Below are 24724 nucleotides of genomic sequence, written 5' to 3'. Positions count from 1 at the left end.
GTTCGAGCCCCGTGTTGGACTCTGTGCTGCCAGCTCAGAGCCTGGAGCCTGCCTCGGATTCTGTGTCTCCCTCTCTCTCTCTGCCCCTCCCCTGCTCAGGCTCTGTCTCTCTCTGTCTCAAAAATAAATAAAAACACTAAAAAAATAAATAAATAAAATTTAAAAAAATTAAAAAGTTTTAAAAAGTTTTTTTTTTTTTAATCAACTACCAACTTTAATACTCTTTCCACAGTTACTTCACATTGGGAATATGTAAAACCTTTTGGCTGGTCATCATCTCCTCTAGATAGTTTGTAAGTGGGAGCAGGCAATCCTGGCTAGTTACCTGAAATGGTCTCTGTATTATGCTGTGTCACTACTCATATTATAAAGCGTATCATTGAAAATGTGTATCTGGTTGAAAATGACAGTTTTATCATCAAGGGAAAGTCAGGTGTGAATGAGCTTTCTTGTCCCTTTTGTTCAAAACTCATAAACATTTTTGCTAAATAACTCTAGCGATAATGTATTGAGCACTTAACTGTGTTTCAAGCTCAGTGCTTGGTAATTTCCTTGGACCATCTCATTTAATCCTTTTTCATAACTTTTGAAAGTAGAAATTTTACATAAGAGTAACCAAGGTTTAGAGAGGTTAAATAATCTATCCAAGATCACAAAGCCAGTCTGGGTAAGAACCGATTTTAAAACCACATCTGAGTAACTCGGTGGTTGCTACTCTTGCCTCCCTCCCTGTGCAGCGTGGGATAGTAAGGAAAAGACTGAGCAACCCCCCGCCCCCCCCCCCCCAGGGGCTTAACCACAGCAGAGAATGCTGTGAACACAGTACTGGAGGAGTTGAGGTTTCCTCCACTGTGCTGACATAAAGCATTCATTCCCTGCTTTATTCATTCAAGAAATAGCCACCGAGCCCGACGTTATGCGAAACCCTTTGCTGGTTCCATGGTATGAAAAGATAAATAGGGCAACATTCCCCTTCTTAGGAGAGTCCATGTCTAAAGAGAGAGAATAGATATGTAAACAAATTATTATGGAATTTGAGCTAAATCTGGAAAGTAAGCAAAGCTGTGGAAGCAGGGGATTGGCCATGCATGACCCGAGGGACAGAATAGCTGCTCGCCTGATGGTGGAGAGAGCACCAGCTGTGAAGGATGTCCATGGTGGGAGGGAGGGACCACAGCTGTGGCCAGGTGAAGCCTGTCACCCAGGCCTCCCATCAGGCGCCCTTAAAGCACATGCGAATAAACTGAAGGTGGTTCCTTAAATATCAATTGCATAGCCATGGGCTTGGGGGTCCCAGGATTCTTCAGAGTTGCAACTGTCCCAACTCCAAACTTCTCTTAATATGGAACCCCCAAGTATGCTTTGGTTGATTCTATCAGGCTGCGTCCCCACAGATCCAAATCTGTGAACATTTAAAATAGGAGGGGTGCCTGGGTGGCTCAGTATGTTAAGCATCCAACTTTTTATTTTGGCTCAGGTCATGATCTCACAGTTCATGGGCTCAAGCCCCCCCCCCCCCACCGCCGCCCCCCCATCGGGCTCTGCACTGACAGTTGCTTGGGATTCTCTCACTCTCCTCTCTCTGCCCCTCCCCCACTTGTGCTGTCTCTTGTCTCTCTCAAAATAAATAAATAAATAAACTTAAATAAATAAAACAGAACTGGGACTTAATCTGTTTAAATAATGGCTAACCACAGGGTTTGATGAAAAGAAGTTGAAGAATTTTGCCTCCCACCTCTGAACTGTGATTAGAAGTTTGCTCTAGGAAAATCCTTTGAGACTAGCCCTTCCTATACTGATGCAGTGTTTTCAACATCCGTGTTTATTGAATTACTTAACTTTTATATCTATATTTAAAGGAGCTATGAGACTATTGCTCCTTTTTTTTTTTTTTTTTTTTGAGTTAGTAACTGGCGTTTAAAAATACTTGGTTGGAAGAAGTAGTAGATAATGATCAGTATTTTGAGGGATTAGTGGCAACTTAAAAAAATGCATATAGTTGTTTCATTTGTTTCAGGGCTGTGGGGGCCCTTTTATTCTTATACCTCTGGTGTTCGTTTCTTTTTTTTTTTTTTCCTTGCTCACGAGGTTGAGTCAGCAACAGAAACATATTCAAATTAGACTTGTCATACAGAAAAAAAAAATCTGACTTTGTCAGGGTGGGTGGAGGGGAAAAAGGCAACTTTTTGTCAGTCTTTTGTATTTCAGCAGCTGGATTCATTGCTACCATGGTAACGGACCACATGATGAGGTGTATTAGATTGCTGTGCGTTGAGCACAAGGGGAAGAATGAACACAGCGTTTTATTGAAGTTAAAGGTTGCTTTGGAGTTTCTTCTGTGGAAATGTGTAAGGTCAAATACTATAGCTTTCAGCATATGTAGTACCTTAGAGGAAGAATTAGGGGCATGTTGGTGTCTTTAACTGCAAAACCAGGTAAGGTACAACTCAATCTATGAAACTGAACTCTTCTTCTGTTGCAGGAGCGGGACTTGCTGGGTGGAATTTCACTGTCGCCCCCACCCCCAGCCCTCCGTGGGCACAGGACAAATTTCTCCCTTCCCCTGCTCCCAGTTCCCTCGCCCCCACCCCCGTTTTCACCCTTTATTAATTTGAAAGTCTAAAACACTGTGACTTTTTTCTGGCACTTTGGTAGTATGTGTGTGAGGCTGTGTGTGCAAGTAGAAGTAAGAAAACTGGAAAGAAGTAATAAGAATGCAATAATCCCTGTCTTCAGGTCAATGTAAAACGGGGCAAACTGTTTCCTTGTTTTGAACTTTAAAAATGGTCCGTTTTTCCTAGAGGACACCTTGTTCGTGGTACCGGTCCTAAGCTGCTTGTCTCTTATACTAAATTAACAGTAGGGCAAAATTCTCCCGCGTGTTACATAGTGTATTTGTTGTATTTGGGCATTTATTCCTCTTTCATCCTACTCCTGCCAGCCCCATCTAACATGAGTAGTTCGGTTTTATCTACAATTTTTACAACATATTTTATTTCCGTTTCGTATTATGTTCTTTCAGGCATTGTGGTCTATATGCTTCAGAGGATTTGAAAATAGAAGTAGATACAATACCGGTCAGTATAAAAGGAACTCTTGCTTAGAGGCTGGAGAGAGCCGAATGTAAACAATGCGGTGCGTGGGGAACCTTCCATTCTCAGAGCACAGAAGCCTCTCCCGGCGTTGTTTACGCATCGCCCTAGCAGCTTGTTTCAAAAGAGGTGCCTTTGATATGCGCAGAGCAAGTTAAAGGAGAAAATTTCTTTGCTAATAACTTCTGTTGCTTCCTTCGTCGCGGTTTCTATTGATGTCTGTTGTTGGTCTTTCTCATCAGATGTTAGGATTGACTTTAATTTTTTAGTCAAGGGCTAACTTAGCCAACTTCTCTCGGCTAGGGAGAAACTTGTCCCGGCAGCGTTAGAGACAAAGCCGAACTAAAACAGGAGCAGAGCCCCGCTGTTACTCAAGCGGATTCACTCTCCACCTGGAGTGTTTTCATACACGAAAGTCTTTCAAAAAATACTTTCCTAGCTAAAGTCGATGATTTGCCACTAATTGGCACTGACTTGGATAAAAGCCAAGAAATGATCCCAAGTTTGGTCATATACCTCTCTTTCTTCAAAAAGGGAAACAGCTTTTGTTATATCCATTTATGCTGCGTGATTTTCATTGCCATTTCCTTAGTCTCTCTAATTTTCATACATCTGGGTCATCTTCTAACTTTGAGCAAGGAGTTATAATCATTTTTTCAAAATATTTTTTTTGCCATAACTTCAAATAAAGGGCACTGTTTCCATGATAGCAAATATCAAAAGTATTGTAACAACACTGAACAGGTGTAAAATGCCCATGCGTGTATCTGAAATCATTCTTTCCTTTTACCCTTTGTTGTTTTGAACATGGAACAAGCTATGAGCATCAACTCTGGAACATAAAATATGCTCACAAGCATAAGTTGTTATTAGCTAAGAACAGGAAGTTCCCAAGAAGCAGTGAAAGATGGTACCTGGGAAGATATTTTAAAGTGTGAAATTCTCAATGTTGACAATACCTGAGGTAGAAAGTGGTCTGTTTTTATTAAAGGAAAAATAAGGAAGGGAAGGAGGCCAAAGGAAGGGAGGGAGAGTCAGAGACAGAAGGAGAGGACACAAGAAAGAGAGATGAAAGGTAAAGATAAAAGTGTAAATGATCTCTTAACCAAGCTTTCTTCTTTCCCAGCAGTACTGTAACGGGTTAAATATCTATATAGAAAAGAAGAGAGATGGAGTAGTGTGGATGAAGTGAAATTACTGAAAAGTACGAGCATTCCCCTATTCCATGTTCGAAGTACTTGATCAGGCTTCAGTCCATTCTGTAATTGGAATGCAAACAAATTCCTCTTGTTTCAGTTCCTATAGTTTCTATAGTCTCAGTCTTTGGGCTAAGATATCAGCCAGCTTAGCCATTAGAGCTAGATGTATATAAAAAACAATATATATCCAAATTTCTATGATTTTTATACACCTGACACCAGGCCATATGTACGTGTCCATTTCTCAGGTCATCATACCTGAGACGTCTATAAGACGGAAGCTCCTATTCAATTTTGTTTTTTATAATAACTGTATGTACTTAAGGTATACAACATGATTTGATTCACACATTTCACTATGATAGGGAAATAATTACTGCAGTCAAGCTAATTAACATATTAGCTTTCCTCACAGACTTGCTACTTTTTGGTGTGCGGTAAGAGTGCATGGAGTTTGCAAACTTCCAGTATGCAATATACAGTATTATTACCTATGGTCATTATGCTGTACATTAGATCTCTAGACTTGTTCTTCCTACATAACTGCAACTTCGTACATGCTGACCAACATCTCATTTCCCCCACCTCCCCATCTGATGTGAGTGAGAACATGCAGTATTTTTCTTTCTGTGTCTGGCTTACTTCACTGAGTAGAGTGTCTTCTAGGTTCATTCATGTTGTTGCAAATGGCAGGATCTCCTTTGGAAATATTCCATTGTATGTATATATCACAAAGTCTTTATCCATTCATACGTTGATGGACACTTCGGTCATTTTGTTTCTTGGGTATTCCGAATAATGCTGCGGTGAACATGGGAGCACAGATATCTCTTCCATGTGCTGATTTAATTTCCTTTGTGGATATACTCAGAAAAGAGATTGTTGGATCTCTGGTAGTTCTGTTTTTAGTTTTTTGAGAAACCTGTTGTCCATAATGGCTATATGGAAGTTTCTTTTCTAGTTGTTTTGATATTTACATTCTTAAGGTACAAAATGAGTTTTGATGTGCCTGTTTTAAATTAGAAATGTTGCCAAAGTGTTTTAATCGAATCATATTTTTGTCAACCTTTCTTTAAATCAGGCTTTATTTTTCATTTTGAATGATCGGCAGTGTTTCTTAACATTTTAGCTTTAATTTCTAGAGCTCTCTAGCCTCTCAAATAGCTAATTATCTGCGTTTACCTCTATTAAGGAGATAAATGTTCAACAGAGCCATGATGAAGAAGAATCATATGGACTCTTATAGCTTTTTCAATAAAATTAATGATAACTGTTGAACCCCAAGACAAAATTTCTAAAGATTGATGACTCTATCAGCTAGATATTCCATTTTTAGGAATTGCTATTTTTAAACCTATGACTTCATTAAAGTGGGTTTTATTATTGACACCTATGTAATTTTTTTGTATGAAAAGAATTGGACTTTTTAAAAATATTCTTAAATGTTTCCAATGAAAGAAAAGTAATGGCACCGTGATCATGATCATGATGATGACAATGGCAATAATGATTAATTCAGAGAATAAGATGGACTTTATTAGAAAGCTCTAAGCTCTGTATGTAGTAAAAGGCCAATGTTTTTAAAAAGAAAGTAGAAATTTCTAATGGGTGATATGATTTTCAGATATTTACTTTCAAATTTAATTAATTCCATTAATAACATTTAGAAATCACTAACAACAGGTGTTTCTGTTATGTTATCAGAACTTATTATAAAGGATGTTGACTTTGTTCAATAAGCGTTGGAAACTTTCATTAATAATGATTAAACTTGTCAATAATTGTGCAATATGTAGTCCAATATCTGATAGGAAAAAAGTAAACTCATTGCTAGGAATGAACAATTTGTTGCATTTTTAATATACAAAAAGAAACAATCAACTGGTTCCACTTTCATGATAACATTAACCCGATCCATTTTAGAGTGATATTATTATAAGAATTTCCCTCTACCTGGTATGTATATTATGAAATATTCACTATTGACACCATTTCAATTTTTTTAATCATCTTTTTAAATTTTAAATTATTTTTTAAATAAATAACAATATTTTATGTCTCAAACCTATTAACTTGTGTTTGTTTGGGGAATATTATACCCAGAAATATCACTTGCCTCTACCTACCCTCACAGGAAAGAAAATACCATATGGATTGACAATTCCAATATATAATGTGGCTCCACCAAAGTAGTAGAAGAAAATACAAAACTTGAGATAGAAAGGTATGCTTTCAATGGCAGAAACCACAAAGTAATGGTTATATGAAGTTATTACACACCTGCATAGCTTCCACTATTATCAAGATGACTCCCTAGAATTGTCCATTTTTTTTTTTTTACCAAGGATGAACCTAAACTGATACATCATAATCACCCAAAGATCAGAGTTCATCTTACGGTTCCCTCTTGGCATTGTCCATTCTATGGGTTTGGACAGATGTATAATGATATCTGTCCATTATTATAATATTACACAGGGTGTTTTCACGGTCCTAAAAATCCTCCGTGCTCTGCCCTTTTATCTCTCCCTCCTCCTCCACCCTCTTTCCTGGAAATCACTGATTTTTTTATTGTCTCTCTGGCTTTGCCTTTTCCAGAATATCATATAGTTGGAATAATACGTTATACAGCCTTCTCACATTGGCTTCTTCTACTTAGTAATATGCATTTAAGGTTCCCTCATGTCTTTTCGTATCTTGATAGCTCATTTCTCTTTAGCCCTGAATAATACTACATTGTCTGCATGTATCACAGTTTATTTATTCACTCACCTACTGAAGGATATCTCGGTTGTTTCCAAGTTTGAGCAGTTATGAATAAAGCTAAAACATCCATGTGCAGGGTTTTGTGTAGACATAAGTTTTCAACTCCTTTAGGAAATAACATGGAGTAGGATGACTGGATCATATGGTAAGAGTATGTTCAGTTTTGTAAGAAACTTCCACACTGTCTTCCTAAGTAGTGGTATCATTTTGAATTCCCACCAATAATGAATGCGAGTTCCTGTTAGTCCACATCTCATTAGCATTTGGTGTTGTTGCTGTTCTGGATTTTGAGCAGAGTTGCCTAATGGTATCTCGTTGTTTTAATTTGCCTTTCCTTAATAACATATGATGTGGATTTTCATATGCCTGTTTGCCATCTGTATATCTTCTTTAGTAAGGTATTTGTTTAGGTCATTGGCCTGTATCTTAATTGCTTTTTTTTTATTGTGGAGTTTAAGAGTTCTTTGTATATTTTGATAACAGTCCTTTATCAGATGTGTCTTTTGCAAATATATAACCTCAGTCTGTGGCTCGTCTTCTCATTCTCTTGATATTGTCTTTCACAGAGCAAAACTCTTTAATTTGAATGAAGCCCAGCTTATCAATTATTTCTTTCATGGAGTGTGCCTTTGGTGTTGTATTCACTAATTATTTTTAAATACCTACAAATTAAACAAATATCATTTTAATCCTTAGCAAATATGTTTACAAGAGAGAAGCAGGGGGAGGAGAGGGAAATAATACCCGATGTTAAGGAAAGTGTGGAAAATGGGAACTCACATCCATTGTTTTTCAGAGTATAAATTGATACTTTTGGAGCAGGGTAGGGTCACCATAGCAATGCATAGTAAAGGCTTTAAAAATTATATACCCTTGGACCCAACAATTCTACTATAAGGAAAATATCCTAGCAAAATAAATAGTCAAACATATACAGATATAGATGATATGGATATAGATATAGATGTAGATATAGATATAGATATAGATATAGATATAGATAGATATAGACACAGGGTTTTTCATTGTCGTGGTGTTTATGTGTAAACAAGAGCAGCCATTCTGAAGAAAAAGAATCTGAGAAATGTAACAAACACACCAGCTTATATTTCTGCTCTGATAGCTGTAAAGTTGTAATAGGTCACAGACAAGGCTATATGTTTATCTAACTGTTCCACTTCTCCACTCTTTAGATAGAACATGATTAGGCAGCATCATATAGAGAAAAGGGTCTTGGCTAAAGATTCAGAATGCCAGGGTGCTGCAATGGCCTAACTGAATTAATATAAATATAGGAACATAAAGCATCATTAAAATCCTAATGTTAGAGAGTAGAAAATAAAAACCTGTGGATCTCTTTATCCATTTAGGTGCATTTGTCTTCACAACTGGTGTTGCAAATAAAAAGCCCCCATATCAAGTGGAAGAGGGAGGGTTCATTTTTATAATTTCACTGAAAGAATGTGCCAAATAGTAAAATATGGAATGCTTTGACTTTGGTAGAAAAACGGTAAATATTTTGGATAGGATATACTTCCCAAGTATTATTGTTTGAAATTTACTCAAAATAAATTTCTTCTCATATAAGGATGGGCAGAGGATAATCGGTCTTGACGGTAAACTCACCTTTAGGTGTAGTGAAGAGGGCAGAGATCTAGGGCAGTGTTGTTTAGTAGAACCTTCCATGGTGCTAAACATTCTATGTCTGTGCTGTCCAATGTGGTAACTATTAACCACCTATAGCTGTTGAGCTCTCAAAATATGACTAGTGTGACTGAGGAACTGTATTTCTAATTTTATTTAATGCCAAGTAATTTAAGTTTAAATGGCCATCTATGACTAGCACTTTCTTATTGAACACTGTGGCTCTAGAATTATGCACAACAAGTCGGGTCGTTTATTGAATGTGGGCATTCATTTCAAGCATTTCTGATGAATAAGGGTGATATAGGATAAGAAGGTGAACATTCTTAGTGCAATTTCCCTTTCATTCAAGGAAATACTTAACAGGGAGATTGTTTGATTCTATGACTGTAAGTCCAAGATTGTTCAGAGAAATCTTGGTCCCAAATATTCTTTTGCCTTGCTCACTAGAGACTATGAGAAAGGATAACAGTGAACAGCCAGATGAAGAGATACACAGGGTGAGTTCCAAAAGAGTGCTGAGTGCAGGCATTTCTGTCCCAGTGGAGTTGGGGTGCACCACCTGTCCTGTCACAATGATGTGTTCACCAACACATCCAAACCCCATACTTTTGGTATTTCTGGAGGTTTCATCAGTTTGGGACAATCCATCATTAATCACTCCCCCTAGAGAACGGGGATGGAGTTGAAAGTTCCAAGCTTCAAGTCATGGCTTGATCTTTCTAGTGACTGGCCCCCATCCCAAAGCTATGCAGTTGCCCACTGATAGTCATCTCATTAGAACAAAGACACTCACTCCTATCATTTAGAAAATCCCAAAGTGTTTAGGAGCTCTGTGTCAGGAGCCAGGGACAAGACCAAATATTAGAACAAAACATGGTCCTAATGTTCTTATCACTTAGGAAATGACAAGGGTGTTAGAGCTCTATGCCAGGACTCAGGGGCAGAGACCAATATATATTTTCTATTATTTCACAATCAGACACTGTACTCGACATTGAAAACAAAGTTACAGTCCAGAGTCCCTAGATTCAAAGTTTCCTTGAAATATGATTAGGAATCATAAGACACAGACCAGATGTTACAGAGGAGGGGTGAGAAAAATGTTTTGTGCAGAAGGAAGCATTGGGATAAACTTTAAAAATAGTGAGCATTAAATGGGAGATTGGGAAAAGGAAGATGTATAGAGAGGAAGCAGTTGGGAAAAATCAGGGAAAGGTGAGAATCAGAAATTTCTGAAAACATACGCGAGTCATGAAGACGTAACAAGAATAGAACTCAGAAGGTGTTCAGGACCAGATAGCCATCACCACTACCATCACCACCATCATCATCACCACCACCATCATCACGTATTTGTCTCCACCACTGTCGCCACCACCATCACCACCACCATCGTTACACCATCTTCACCACCATCATCATCATCACCACTGCCAGCACCATCATCATCACCATCTCCAGCGCCACCATCATTATCACATCGTCACCACCGCTGTCACTGCCACCACCATCACCATCATATCGTCTGTCACCACCACCATGACCACCACCACCGACTGGGGGGAAGCCATACCGGATGGACAGAAATAAGTGAAGAAGTTAATGGTACAGCTCAGAGCAAGGATGAGGGAAAGAGGTTGTAAGCTCAGGGCATGAAAGCAGAAGTTGAAAAAGAGTCGATTTGAGACGTGTTTTGCCGGTTGTCTGTCTTACAGTAAGTCAGGGAGAGAACATCTGGCTTATTTTTTAAGCCTCCTTGAAAATCGTCAATTACTGCATGCATCACTGCAGCAAGATTACTGTGGCCAAGGAAACAGAGCATATCTAAGATAATGCAAGTTTTCCTAACAAGACCAACTTTCATAAATCATCCTGTTGGAAGCAAGTGCCACTTACTATCATCTATGTTCTTGAAGCATGTGGCACATCACAGTATTATTTGGAGATGTGGTAGAACTGAGGTTATAAAGAAATGTAACTTTATATTTATAAAATTTTCCCTTTTGTTAAAACCTTAATGTGCTTTGATATGGACATAGAGTGATGTCTTTTTTCTTTCTAACACACACGGAATTTTAAAGTCTATACTAAGAACTCATTGAGAAAGGTCAGAACACAGTTCCCTTTATCATTGTAAGAGTAGTCTCGTAAATGAACTTCTGATTTGGGTATATTATTATTCTCCTGCCTTTGCCCATTGAGGTGGCTTTTTTTTTTCCTCTTCACGGTATATCCTGGTTCATTCACAGATTGGAAGATAATAGAAGATGTTACTTCCAGCATCAGGGCCTCTACTGTTTTCCAAGAAGTTATTTTCAATTTCTTCCAAACTTGTATGGTCACTGTGGTTGGAGAGGAATATTGGGAAATGTGGGGGGTGGGGGAGTGGAGGAGATGGAATGTTGTCTTGACAACAAAGAGCAGGAAGGAGAAGAGGGGTATTGCTCAAGGGGATCCACGGTAGTCTGACTATCAGGAGGACAAACCAAATAGGGTGAGGAGGGAATAGCAATGTTCTGGCCATATAGTTCTTTCCAGTATGTGGGACGGCAGTGGAAAACCCAAACATACAGGAGGACGTACAGAGCACATCAAATGAGAGTTCTGTACATTTTCTGATAAAAAAGCAGAATACTTCCTGAGTGCCAGGTACAGTTCTAAACGTGCTTAGTTTACTCATTTGTTTTTAAGTTGAGGGACCCTCATTTAGAGAACAACACCTAGAACACAGAAGTCATTGGATACATGTAGTTATTATCCCTGTTAATCATCACAACAACCCCATGAGCCTTTTATCATAGATCGTCTTTAGTTTATGCATAAAGAAACCAAGGCTAGAGAGGTTAAGTAATCTCCCCAAGGGCTTACAGTTAATAAGAGAGAGAGAGAGACAGAGAGAGAGAGAGAGTGCGCGCCCTAGTTAATGGACTCAACCATTATGCCATCTTGCCTGCTCTTGATCTATGTAAAGTCTATTATATGTAAGGGGGTGATACTTACAAAGTGCTTTCAGAGTATCTGACAGTAAATTCTTAAAGATGTTAGCAATTATTATTGTGTAATAAGATTTAGAAGATGTTCTGATATTTATGTCATTCTACATAACACTGCTCAAAAACAGTAAGATTTTCAGGGCAGCTTTGGCTTTTTTCTCACGTAGGTGTGAGTAAAGCTTTGTTTACGAGCATGCCCGTTATAAAGTGGAGGAAGCTTCTTTCCACCCACACATTATCAGTCAGTTGCGCTGGCACAGTTGACGTTTTCACCTCAAAAAAATGTGCCTTATAGAACTGTTCCATATACACATCTACACAACTCTGACCTTTTGACAGAGAATGACTACTGCGACCTGTATGGTACTGATGTGAACAAGTGAGATTCCCTTCCGTGTTTGGTATTTGAAGAACATGTCAATTTGCTCATTGCAGTCTGACATTTGCATAACCTAAGGGAGTTCGTGAGAGGCTGGCAGCCAGGAAAAGGAATCAGGCCAGAGGATGGAAAGAAATAGTCATAAGGGACTGGATTGGTAATAGAGTCTTCAAGGTCATGCGGGTGATTCCAGGCAGAACCCAGCTAGACCCTCGTACACAGTCAGACACAAACTTGGATTCTGATCTGTTTTGCCTATAACATGGGTTAGTTGGGGGCAGGTGGATTGTCATCCTCTGTACAGAAGTGATTTCATGGAAAATGAGGTGGCTTGCAATCTAACTGAACAGACGCAGAATTAAAGATACTTAGTATTACAGATGCATACAGTGAAAGAGACCCTCTGAGGCTGGACTTCTGGACAGAATGACACTGCTGTGGGTTGTGCGTGAGAAATGAGCAAAGGAGGGTTGAGGACACCATGGCTCAGGCTGGCAGAAATGTGAGGACTGTGGAAGGAGTCAGGGGACGGCAAAAGAGAGCAAGGCAAAGCCTCAGGATGGGTGACCAGCGGTTGCCTTGTCTTCTGGTTCGGTCACTTCTATCGCTCCCATTGTCTTTATCTGTGACGTCGGTGGTTTGGCTGATGGTGTCACTGGGAAAGTGTGCCAGGCACTACTCCAGTAAGAGGATGAGGAAGGAGACCAGCTGTCCTCCCTCCACTCTGCTACTTAGGGAAGGGCAGGCTGGGGGAATGAGGTGGGAAAATCTATCTTTAGATATTTATCCTCTGCTGTGCAACCCTCATCTCAGATGGCTACTTGCCCATGAGCTTAAATGGCCATAGTTTCTTTGAACTATTAGGGAGTATGATGATCATGTTATGATTCATGGGGTCTCCAGAGTAATCTCTGCAAATGTTATGTGTCATTTATTATCTGGAGAAGTAACAAGCTTTTATTAACCATAATAGCTAACATGTGTATTGTGGTTTGCTGTTTGCAAAGTATTTAGGTTGCATTATATTTGAACCTCCTAATATTCCTACAAGGGAGATGACATCATTATCCGCTTTTTAAAGATGAATGGATGAATTTCTTGGAGGCACTGAGCCAGCAAAGCATGGATTTTAATGTGCTGATTTGCTAAGACATGCTGCTTCCCTCGAAGTCCCTCTCACCTTTAAAAGTAAAAATCTCCTTAGTGATAGCAATTTGCCTTTAGAAGACTTCTGTTACAAATAAAGAGCTCTTGCATTTATTCAGATTTATTCAGATTGAATCCTCTTTTTTCTTCATACTTCAAGGCAGTTTATGTACACAGTAGGTATTTAATAAGTGTCACCTGCCTGGTTATTGTCCCTTTGTAGTAATCAGTGTGATTCGCATATACCTGATGAAAAAATAATTTTGCGGTAAAGGGAATAGTCAGAGATTGTAATTCCAAATGTGGGAAACTAATGTGAATAAAATTGAGAAGCAATTCTTTTTAGTTTAAGAAAAAGGTGTCACATCCAACATCTAAACAAGTGGGTTTAAAATAATTCAAATGGCCGAAAACAAAAGGCAACAAGGCAGATGCTTTATGCCTATGTAAAGCCAATAAAAGGAAATTATTCTGAGCCGCCAAACAACTCTCTCCCATCTTCATGCAACAACCAAACAATATTCAATTTAATCCTACCGATAGGATTTATGGGAACAATGTCCCGTTCCATCCCAACCTTCTTTACAACTGTTTTCTTATCCAACACTGCTCATGAGTTTAGCTGTCTTTCTGGTCTCCCAGAGACATCAAAAATACTCTTCCCTCTGGCTAGTTCAGTGTGAGCATCGGGTTGAAGTCTCAGCAGGAGAAACAAAGCCAGTGACAATGCTTGCCAGCAACAAGTGTTTCCAATTTGGCTTTGCTGAAGTTCCTTTACTTCAGCTAGTGCTGCTGTCATTTAGGCTTCCTTCTGATCACACTTTGCCTTAAAATGTAACAAAGTTGCTCTGCATTGCAATATGTATTACCTTTGGTGTTTAACATTGTATCAAAATAATCCTTTGGGTTTAAGTGTTCTCTTCTGACAGTAATGCTAAGATCTGAGACTCCTGTTTAGGATTAGGGTTGGGCAAGAAGAGAATTAAGATGAAGGGCAGCTTTGCTTACTAGCTATTAAATATATTATAAAGCTGTAATTATAATTAAGTTGAACTATAACTAAAGAGAGTGTTGATACAGAGAAAACCCTGGGGTATAAACAAATACTAGCATATGTATTAGTATATGCTAAACAAGGCAGTGCGTATCAATAGGGAAGATTATTATTATTATTATTATTATTATTATTATACAATAAGTTTTATGGGAAAGGAAAAGGTCTTCATTTGTACTACAAAATAAATTCCAGCTAGATTAGATTTAAATACTTATAATAAATCAGACTTTAAGTATTAGGGGAAAAAATAGAAGAATTTTTAAAACAGCTTTATTGAGATATAAGTGACAGCATACCATTATTTACAGTGTACAAATTAATATGTTTTGATCTTTAAACCATCTCTAGAATCCAGATAGCATTTCTGTCATCCCCAAAAGTTTCCTCACGGCCCTTGGTTATGCCGCCCTCTTACCCCTTCTCCATATCCCCAAGCAACCACAGACCCACTTTTGCTCACCATAAATCAGTCTGCATTTTCTAAGGTTTTGTATATGGCATCATATGGTGCATCCTCATTTTACCTAGTTTCTTTCACTCAGCATAGTTATTTTCAGATTCAACCATGTCATTGCATGAATCAATAATATGTTCATTTTTATTGCTGTTTGTTTATTGTTTGTCCATTAATCTGTTGATAGACATTGAGATTTTTTTTCCAGTTTTTGACTATTACAAATAAAGCCACTGTTACAAATAAAGCCACTGTGAACATTCATGTTAAAATATTTAAATACATGTATATTTTTTCTTTCCTTTTGAGTAAATATCTGGAGGATTTTTGAGTGATCTGCAAAAGGAAAGGGTCTTATAAGTATAAAAATGGAGGTTCATAGTGGGAAAAAGTTTTATTTTACAACATTAACATTTTTAATTTCTTGACATCAAAAAATGTCATTAACAAAATTCTAGGTGAATGATAGTCAAGAAAAATATATAAGGAAGAGCTAACAATGGTAAGAACTTGCTATAGACAGGGCATCAAAAACTGTCTGTTTGCTATATCAGTTACTCTACACAACAGTCGTAAAAAGGAGACACTGTTATCCCAGTTTAAGGCACCCTACATCTTAACCAATGTTCTGTGCTGTGTCCTTGTGTAGACAGGGCATATGTTACATACAGATGGTATACTTGTCAGAGAAGTCCAGCACTGTAGTGCTGAAAAGTGTATGTGAAACATAATAGAAATAATTCATGAAATGCACCTCTCGTCCACATAGGTGAGATAATAGGTCAATAGCCTTAATGTAAAGAATTTTTGCAAGCCACAGAGGAAAATGCTAAGAGTCACGATGAGAAAGGGGCATAAATATGTAGCTCACAACCAAGTGAAAGTAAAAAGGCATGAAAAAAATATTAAACTTCACTTTTAATCAAAGAAATAAAACCTTGCTGTAACACCTTTCAAAGTAGCAAATATTTTTAGATATTTTGTTGTTGAGTTGTTTTGCTCTGATAGTGGCAACATGTCATGCTAGTGAGTTTGGAAGCCATTCTCACACTTTATTGGTGGAAATGTAAATTAATACAATAATTCTGGAAAGCAGTTTGACAGATATCAGTATGTATCGATGACTTTGAAAATAACTACACCCTTTAATAACAATTTCCTTTTTGAAATCACCTGGAGAAATAATGTGAGATGGATACAAATATTTATGTACAGGCATCTTTCTTTCTAGCATTATTTATAGCAGTGAAAAAATTGGATATATCTTGTAACAGAAAAGTGAACAGTGAAGGTCATTCTATAGCTAAGAAATCCTATGTGGCCACCAAAGGGGTGTTTATCAAGCTATTTCATAAATTATAAGTAGGAATGGAACTTAACTTACTACAAATTTTCTGGTGAGCAGTTTGATAATATTTTTAATTGACTTAAAATGCTGATGAGCATTGACTTAGTAATTCTGCTTTTAGGGCTATCTAAAATGGAAATACTTTTACACAAAAATTTGCAGGCATGGAATGAATCACAGTGTTATTTAAAATAATCATTTTTTAAACAACTAAATCCCAGCAAGGGATAAATTAAATAATTTAATAAATTTAGTAGATTATTTAATAGATTAAATTATGGTACATTCGTATGATGAAACCCATCTAAAATGTCTTATAATGAAGTGTTTAGTGAGAGATACTATACTTTATGATAAAATATCATCTATCATCGAATCCTGACATTGAAATTGAAAAGTAGAGAAAAATAGAAGAAAACAAAATGTTAGTAATGATTAATGTATGGTAATACATTAATTTTTCTATCTTTACTTTCCTGTGTTTTCTAAGCTTTCGTCAGTGAATATGTACTACTTTTGCAATGCTGTGATATAAATTAGATTATAGAGGCAGAATTTGAGATTAAACGCTCAATGTGAACGTGCGGAAAAGAGGCAAGAAGGGTATCAACCAAAACATTAATAGCAGGGTTTTGATTTTTCTTTTCTATAATCTTTGAAATTTTTCTAAATAGTAAGGACTCAGGGCAAAAACGGTTTTGAGAAAGAAAGGGAAAAAACAAGGCCCTTTCGTTAATTTGAGAAAAAATAATGCATGAGGACAGAAGGGAATTAGAATAAGCTCTTCCTACTACAGGAACAAGAAATACCTCTCCAAGGAGTTTAAAAGGAGGAAGTGGTTGATGTAAATAAAAGAGCCCAGGTACCCTTGGCTTCATGGTTGTTTAGACTCCAGAGACCCAGAGGACATCCCCAAAGTGCTATCTTTTCTTGTTTCCGGGCTCTGCTCGTTTCTGCTTAACTGTATTCCCGTGAGTCCTACCCAAACAGCATAACCAGATCTGTGTCTCCCACTCACCCACAGACAGGGGCTTTCCAGCTGGCAGGTAGGATGGCCACCAGCAGCCCCTAATCACATACCGCCCCCCTTGGCGTCCCCAGCGGGGAATTCTTCTTAGTACCTCAAACAAGATCCCAGCAAGTAAGCGGCAAAGGCTGGCTTGGGTTGGATGCACAGCGCTGAATGGTCACCGTGGTGGGGGGGGGGTGTGGGCATTCTACTGTGTCTGAAGGGAAACAAAGTCAGCCCCACAGCAAACACTGGAATAGATGACAAGAGGGGTTAGAGGTGAAAAGGAGGAAAGGGAATATTGGAAGGACGGTGTGACAGATGTCAGTGACAGAAACTAGAAGGTACCAGGGCCAGGCATTCGACAAAATTCCCTCACTCAGTCCTCACAGAATTGCATAAGGTAAATGTCCTTCTTGAAATTTCAAAGGAGGAAATTGAGGGTAAGAGAAACTTAAGTTATTTGCCCCAAAATGTGCAGGTAGAACGTGGACGTGAGGGGATTCGAACTAGGGTATGTTTAAAGCCATAGCCAAACCTCCTCTCCCAAATGTTTGTCTTTCTTACGCTCTACGGCTGCTTCATCTGCAGTCAAGGAGCACAGAGACTTTTTATGTTTCCGCAGGTGAGAAAAGGCAAGGGGGCCAACGAAAGCTTTCACCTTCCAAAAGGAAACATTTAGGTGACTGTCCGTCTGTCTCCCTTCTGCGAACACGGCTCTGAGCAGGACTAACACAGAGAACAATATACCAGAGCAGGTGTGGTAGGTAAAATGTTGGATATTTTCCATACGCTAAAATCAGATGCGGGCTTCCAATGTGTTGAACGAATTCCACACTCAAGTTTTTAAACTTTTTCCCAGAAAATTGGGCCTCTTCTGTATTTGACACTCAAAGAGTATTTTCAACAGCATGCTAAGTACTCTTCAGAAATATAAAAGTCAACATCATCTGGGGTGCCTGGGTGGCCCAGTCAGTTGAGCATCCAACTTCGGCTCAGGTCATGATCTCACCGTCGTGAGTTCGAGCCCCACATCGGGCTCTGTGCTGACAGCTCAGAGCCTGGACCCTGCTTTGTACTCTGTATCTCCCTCTCTCTCTTGGCGCCTTCCCCACTCGTGCTCTGTCTCACTCTCTCTGAAAAATAAATAAACAGTAAAAATACATACATACATACATACAAGTAAACATCATCTAAAGGAGGATGCGAAGACAAGAGATGGGAAATGCAAGGTGGAGAGACATAAATGGCCACCTAGAATAAATGGCCCTTGTAGGTCTGGCAGTTCCCCAATCAAAACAGATGATCTAAAAGGAACCTAAGTTTATTTATACCTGCTGAGGATTTACTCTACCTAGTGATTAAACCTCCAGCACGCACCAGCTAAGTTTAGTAGAGCTTTAAGAACCCAGGATTTGTGTTCCCTTAACCTTCTTTTTTCCTGCCCTTGGTTCTGCATGAAAAAACTCATCTCCTTACAGTTCCAAGAAATAATTCCCAAAATAAACGTAGGCATTTGCTTTAACCAGGACAGTATGTCCCCAGTTTTCTTTCCAAAGCCTACAGGATGTACACGTCGCTCTTGATGTCTGTCCACAAGTATAGCAAATTCAAGTTCTACATTTGCTCCCCAGCTGAGTGTCTGTGCTTTGGCAAAGCTGCATATAGTGGATAATACCCATGAAGGAACAGCTGGATGAGTGATTTGTAGTAAAAAAGCACTCACAAACTCTTGGGATTTATTTAGCACAATCTATTTAGTTCTTCATTCAGAAGAAGGAAAATTCCATCCATTAGGTAAAAGTACTTGGAATGTTAAGCATTAAAGAGCCACATGAGTGCTGGGGATTCCGACGTGTGAGAATAGCCAGCCATTACTTTGGTTGGTCTGGAGCTAAGTCCCTAGAGTCATAGGCGGTGAGAAATATGACCTTATGGCCCCTTGTGCCTTTCTTGACAAAACTGAGGAAGCCTGACAAAATAGGAAGAGTACAGACCTTAAGGCAGATTTAGGTTCAAATGTAATTTTCACACAATAACTAGCTTTGGGACCCCTCTGAGTCCCTGTGTCCTCATTTGGATAACTCAGTTATCAGCTGGAACTTCCTACCCCCCCTAAGGGAGTCAGATAAAGTTGGTGTGAACCAATTTGAAAGTGTAAGCCCTTCCCATAACCTTTGGGAATCTTGGGGATTACTGTCCCTTAACCTATTATGTGTGTGGCCGTAAGAGTATGCAAGCTGTGTTCTCTTTGCCCCCTTTATCAGATTGCAAGTGAAACCCTGCCCCTTTGCCAGTGTCCACAAACAATCCACTCAAACTGACACATCTACTAACTTCACTGAAGGTATGGGTTTGGCAAGGACTGGGGGAGGTGGGAGGTGGGGCATCCAGCCCTTTACATCTCTCTAACGTCACTCTTACGTTTCCTCTTCTTTTTTACTCCTCACACATGACTCCAGATTGTTTCTTAGGAACTGCAAATATTTTCCCTCCTGCTAGGCAGAGAAATCTAGCTCTCTTCTGTTCTTATTCCAAACATTCATACTCAAAATTCATCAAGATGCTTGCAGAACAAAAGGTTTTCCAATGGCATCTTCAAAAAATAGTCAAGGTTATAAATAGAAAAAAAAAAAAAAAGAAGTTTTCCGTTATCCTTTTTAAAAAGTAATAATAATCAGGGGCGCCTGAGTGGCTCAATCAGTTAAGCTTCTAACTTCAGCTCAGGTCATGATCTCACAGTTCATGAGTTCGAGCCCCACATTGGGCTCTGCGCTGACAGTGTAGAGCCTGCTTGGGATTCTCCCTTTCTCTCTCTCTCTGTCCCTCTCCCACTCATGCTCTCTCTCTCTCTCTCTCTCAAAATAAATAAAAATAAAACTTAAAAAAATAAAAATAAAAAGTAATAGGGGTGCCTGGGTGGCTCAGTCGGTTGGTTGAGCGACTGACTTCGGCTCAGGTCATGATCTCACGGTTTTTGAGTTCGAGCCCCACATCGGGCTCTATGCTGACAGCTCAGAGCCTGGAGCTTGCTTCAGATTCTGTGTCTCCCTCTCTCTCTGCCCCTCCCCCTCTCATGCTCTGTCTCTCTCTGTCTCAGAAATGAATAAACATTCAAAAAAATTTTTTTAATAAAATAAAAAGTAATAATAATTATAATACATACCTTGATATTTCCCAAGATTTGTATGAATTTTAGATATGAAGACATAAAAATCCTTTATGCATAGTAAATGCATAATAAATGCTGCTGCTGCTAATGATGATTCTGTATTAGGTAGCCAGTGTTGGCAGTAATTGTATTCTCTGGGTCTCACTTACCACAATGATAATTAATTATTTTTGCAGTCATATTCTCATGTCTGTCTTCTCCATAAACTGTAAGTTTCCTGAGGGCAGGAACTATTTCTGTCTTATCACTGTGTCACCAATGACTCATACAGTGCCTGGCCTGCATATTTAACTCTTCGTTGCATTAATAAATAGATGAATGAAGAAGTGGAGAGATACTAGGTATGGAGGATTTTTCTCTTTCTTTAGAGCTAGTGACTTTATAGGAAGAAGTGACAGGGCAGGTGAGGGATGGTGAAGTCACGTGTTTGGGAAGAGTTAGCAGATCCACGGCTTGTCCGTTCATCCCTTATTACTCTGCATTTTCAGCTCTCCCCACCAGATTCATCTCCTGCCTATTCCAATGCGTTTATCAGCCTCCCTAAAGCTTAAAAAAAGGATGAGAGAATCTTTGTTTGCCTACCTCTACCTTGTGTCACTGACACAAACCATGATCAATAGGCTTTCGGACTAGTTCAGGAAAACTCATCTTACCCGTAATCTATGTGAAATAGCTAGCTTTTTTTCCCTAGTATTTTCCCATGGCAGATATTTCACTCCGTAGCTACCTTGCTGGATCACCTAATAATCTAACTTTCACATTATAGCATTTTCTGAAGAGGAAAATGTGCTGGAATGAGACTTGAAAATTAACTTCAGGAGTGTAACTCATTCCTGTACTGCAAAGTTGCCTTTATATGCAGGGATTGTATCTTGCAAAACAAAGACACTGGATCTACAGTCACCCTCTTCTGTGGGCCTCCTCATCTAACAGTGCAGATTCTGAGCTCAATAAATGGACTTTCAACAGTGGTGCCGGATGGGAGCCTGAGTGGGCTGGGCTCAGCCCTCCTTCCCCTCTTTTCCCTCCAGAGCAACTGTTGTTTTTTTCAGATGCTTGGCTCCAGTTAAGGAAGTGATTTGAAGAAAAGATTCCATGGCAAAATTAAAATCAGCGGCCTGGAAGAGACACTTCTATAATCCAAAGGAAAGATAATTAAATCACCTAACAAATATTTTTCTGAGTCTAGGGCACTCTTTCAGTAGGACTGTCAGATAAAATACAGGATGTGAAATTAAATTTGAATTTCAGGAGCAATTAATAATCTTGCAGTGTAAGGATGTCCTATGCAATATTCGAGTCATACTCAATCTGGCAACCTTATAATATGCCGGGCATTTCATAAATGCAAGGCAAGCATCATATGCCAAAAAGAGCACAAAGATACCATAAAATGAGTTGAATTTTTTTGGTGTTAACTTTATTATTATTATTATTATTATTATTATTATCATTACTATTATTATTGCACCATAGAGTGTTCACCCCACCCAATCCCCAAATACTACTTCCTATGACCTTACGATTTCTGTTCATACTATTATTTATTACTCATTTATAAATTGAGATCAATGGAAAAATAGTGTTCGATATACAGAATTTAACCTTACAACAAATATACACAGAAGGCATCTATGCCATGGAGTTAGAAATTATGCTTCAATACCCTGCATTAAAAATAACCTATCCTGTGAGGGGCAGGAGGGTGGCTCAGTCCGTAAGCGTCTGATTTAGGCTCAGGTTGTTAGGCTCGCGGCAGTTCATGAGTTCAAGCCCCTCATGAGGCTCTGTGCTGACAGCTCAGAGCCTGGAGCCTTTTTCAGATTCTGTGTCTCCCTCTCTCTCTGCCCCTCCCCCACTCACATTCATGTCCTCTTGCCCTCTCTCTCAAAAATAAATAACCATTAAAAAAAAAAAAAAAAACCTATCTGGGGGGCGCCTTGGTGGCTCACTCAGTTAAGCATTCGACTCTTGGTTCCAGCTCAGGTCATGATGTGTCGGTGTTGTGAGTTTAAGCCCCACATCAGGCTCTGTGTTGGCAGGGTGGAGCCTGCTTGGGATTCTCTCTCTCCTCCTCTCTCTGCACCTCCCCCACTCATACTGTCTCTGTCTCTCTCAAAATAAACAAAGAAACTTAAAAATTAAAAAAAAAATAACCTATCTAGTTCTAGACATGACAGAATCTGGGGAATAATCCTCTATTTGTTGCTCATGTAATTCGTTCTTCCTACTGTACTGCATTCCCCAGTCTTGTCCTGAAGGGCATGAGATGCCATGAGGCAACTTCTCATCTTCTTTGGCTCAGGAAGATGTTAAAACTGGGGAGTAGTAAAAATTCATTTGTATTCATTTTCAAACCACTGGACAGTGAAAGTGTCAGTATTTGAAGGATATTTGGTGTCTTTGGAAATATTCACAGTTATCTAAAATTAACCATTCGGGGCTTACCTGAAATAGACTATTTGTTTTTGATGTATATAGAGTATCTTAATCATCAAAGAAAGAGCTAGTTAATAATCAGGAGGGAGAGGGGAGTCAAATTGTACCTACGAAGGTTGTTGTTAGGTATCTAAGTTCTACAGGCAGCCTATGGTTTAAAAGTTAAAATGATATATAAGTGCGCAAAATTATTCTGTGCAATGATCGTGAAACTTCACTTATTTAGGTGAAATCTTACTTATTCCTCCTGAGATTGTCTGTTCTCCTTTACCCTATCTCCTCATTTCTTAAAAATATATTTGAAGCCATAAGAGTAAAAGTGAACGATTTCTCTCATTTTATTTCTGAGTAGTTTCTCTTAGCAACAACTGAGCCATCTACGGAATGGTCCTCCCTCTTAACAGGATAGACAATCAGCGGCTGTTCTGAGAGAGGAAAAGCTTTCTACCTCTGAGTGCGACCACCGGCCTTTCCAAGTCTGATACTCCAAATCGTTTTCATCTCCTTGCTTCTCCACTTCATCCTGTCAGATGAATATTCTGTCATTACTGCTTGCATTTTTTAACTCTTGTGCACAGAAATCTTCCAATGGCTCCACTTTTCCTCCTCTGTACAGTGGAAACCACCTGAATGGCCTGCAGCCAGTATAATCATCCTCCTTGACTTCATTCATTCCTTCTAGGCACGAGTGGCGCTAGTGAACATCATTGAGACGCTGCATGCCTTTCGTGAAACGGACAGTCTTCTGAGTGATACAAACCCCAAAAACCAATTTCATAAAGTGTTTTATGACTGTAATTGTGATAACTGTTATAAAAGTAAATGACGAAGGCATTATGAAAGCATACAGCTTGAGTGTATTAGGGAAATTAGGAAAGGCTGCCCTCGGGTAGTGATGCTAATGGGAGCTAGCCAGGTTTGGGGCTCATGGGGGTTTGGAATTTACGCAGGGAAAGGAACAGGTAATATTTCAGGCTAAGGAAGAGAAGGCCCCGAGGCATGTGGAACTGCAGTGCAGTGAATGAACAGAGTAATGTGGACCAAGGATTAACCCAGGAGCCAGATTGCTCAGGACCTACAAATCCATTATAAGGATCTGGACTTTATTTTTTTTTTTAATTTTTTTTCAACATTTATTTATTTTTGGGACAGAGAGAGACAGAGCATGAACGGGGGAGGGGCAGAGAGAGAGGGAGACACAGAATCAGAAACAGGCTCCAGGCTCTGAGCCATCAGCCCAGAGCCCGACGCGGGGCTCGAACTCACGGACCGCGAGATCGTGACCTGGTTGAAGTCGAACGCCTAACCGACTGCGCCACCCAGGCGCCCCAGGATCTGGACTTTAAATTAAAGGTGGTGGGAAGTCCATCCTGCATGTACTTACTGTTCTTCAAAATGCATCTTAGTTTACTGTGAAGGCCATTAGACACAATAGGTATGGCTATTAAATGAGCTCATGTAATCACAATGATACATTGTGATACACAACCATAATAAAGCATGACATCTAACCCAAGAAAGGAACCCACAGAAAAGCCTCTGCTAGTGAGAGGATCCCAGGGACTTCAGAAATTAAACAATGCAGTAGGTCTACTTCTTTCAAAACAAAGGTGTCCACATGGGTTGTTTGCTATTCATGTGGTTTACTAACAATGCACATTGCCGAGTAAACCAAGCCCAGCCTGGACACCTCACCCTCCTTAGCTCCTCTGCCTCCTGTTCCCTTTTCCTGCACCTTGACCTCTTATTCTCTCCTATCTGCTGTCCTGGTCTGATGCACCCCTTCCCTCTACTATAAGGAGTCTACTGTGTCTGTAAGAGGAGAGCATTTGACGATAAGAAATGCCAGTCTAATAGGAATGCCTCTTTCCCTCACCCCGTATATCTAGAATCTCATGCAGAGTTCACAGTCCTTGGAGGGTCCTGGTTCTGAGAGCCCAGAGCCGTGAACACCACGTTAATGGAGGATTAGCACTGAATGTTACGCTAGAGAAAGTTTCCAAAAGCATATTGCAAATGACTC

At 39.2% G+C, this 24724-nt stretch overlaps 1 protein-coding gene across 36 annotated transcripts in view; it reads left to right on the top strand.

Annotated features, from left to right (window-relative positions):
- The window catches only part of DTNA (dystrobrevin alpha), a 355193-nt gene that overhangs the window by 189194 nt on the left and 141275 nt on the right, over positions 1-24724 (top strand). The window contains exon 1 of one of the 36 annotated variants that reach the window (XM_040479088.1): positions 2266-2435. The exons of the other annotated variants lie outside the window; for them this stretch is intronic. The gene's annotated coding sequence lies outside the window, so the exon portion shown is untranslated. Of the gene's footprint in view, positions 1-2265; positions 2436-24724 lie in introns of those variants that run through there. 36 annotated transcript variants of the gene reach the window in all.

This window comes from Herpailurus yagouaroundi, unplaced genomic scaffold (assembly GCF_014898765.1).
Source record: "Herpailurus yagouaroundi ecotype Mexico unplaced genomic scaffold, PumYag 142, whole genome shotgun sequence".
In the NCBI taxonomy this organism is placed as follows: Eukaryota; Metazoa; Chordata; class Mammalia; order Carnivora; family Felidae; genus Herpailurus; species Herpailurus yagouaroundi.
This window is presented reverse-complemented; position numbering and strand designations above follow the sequence as displayed.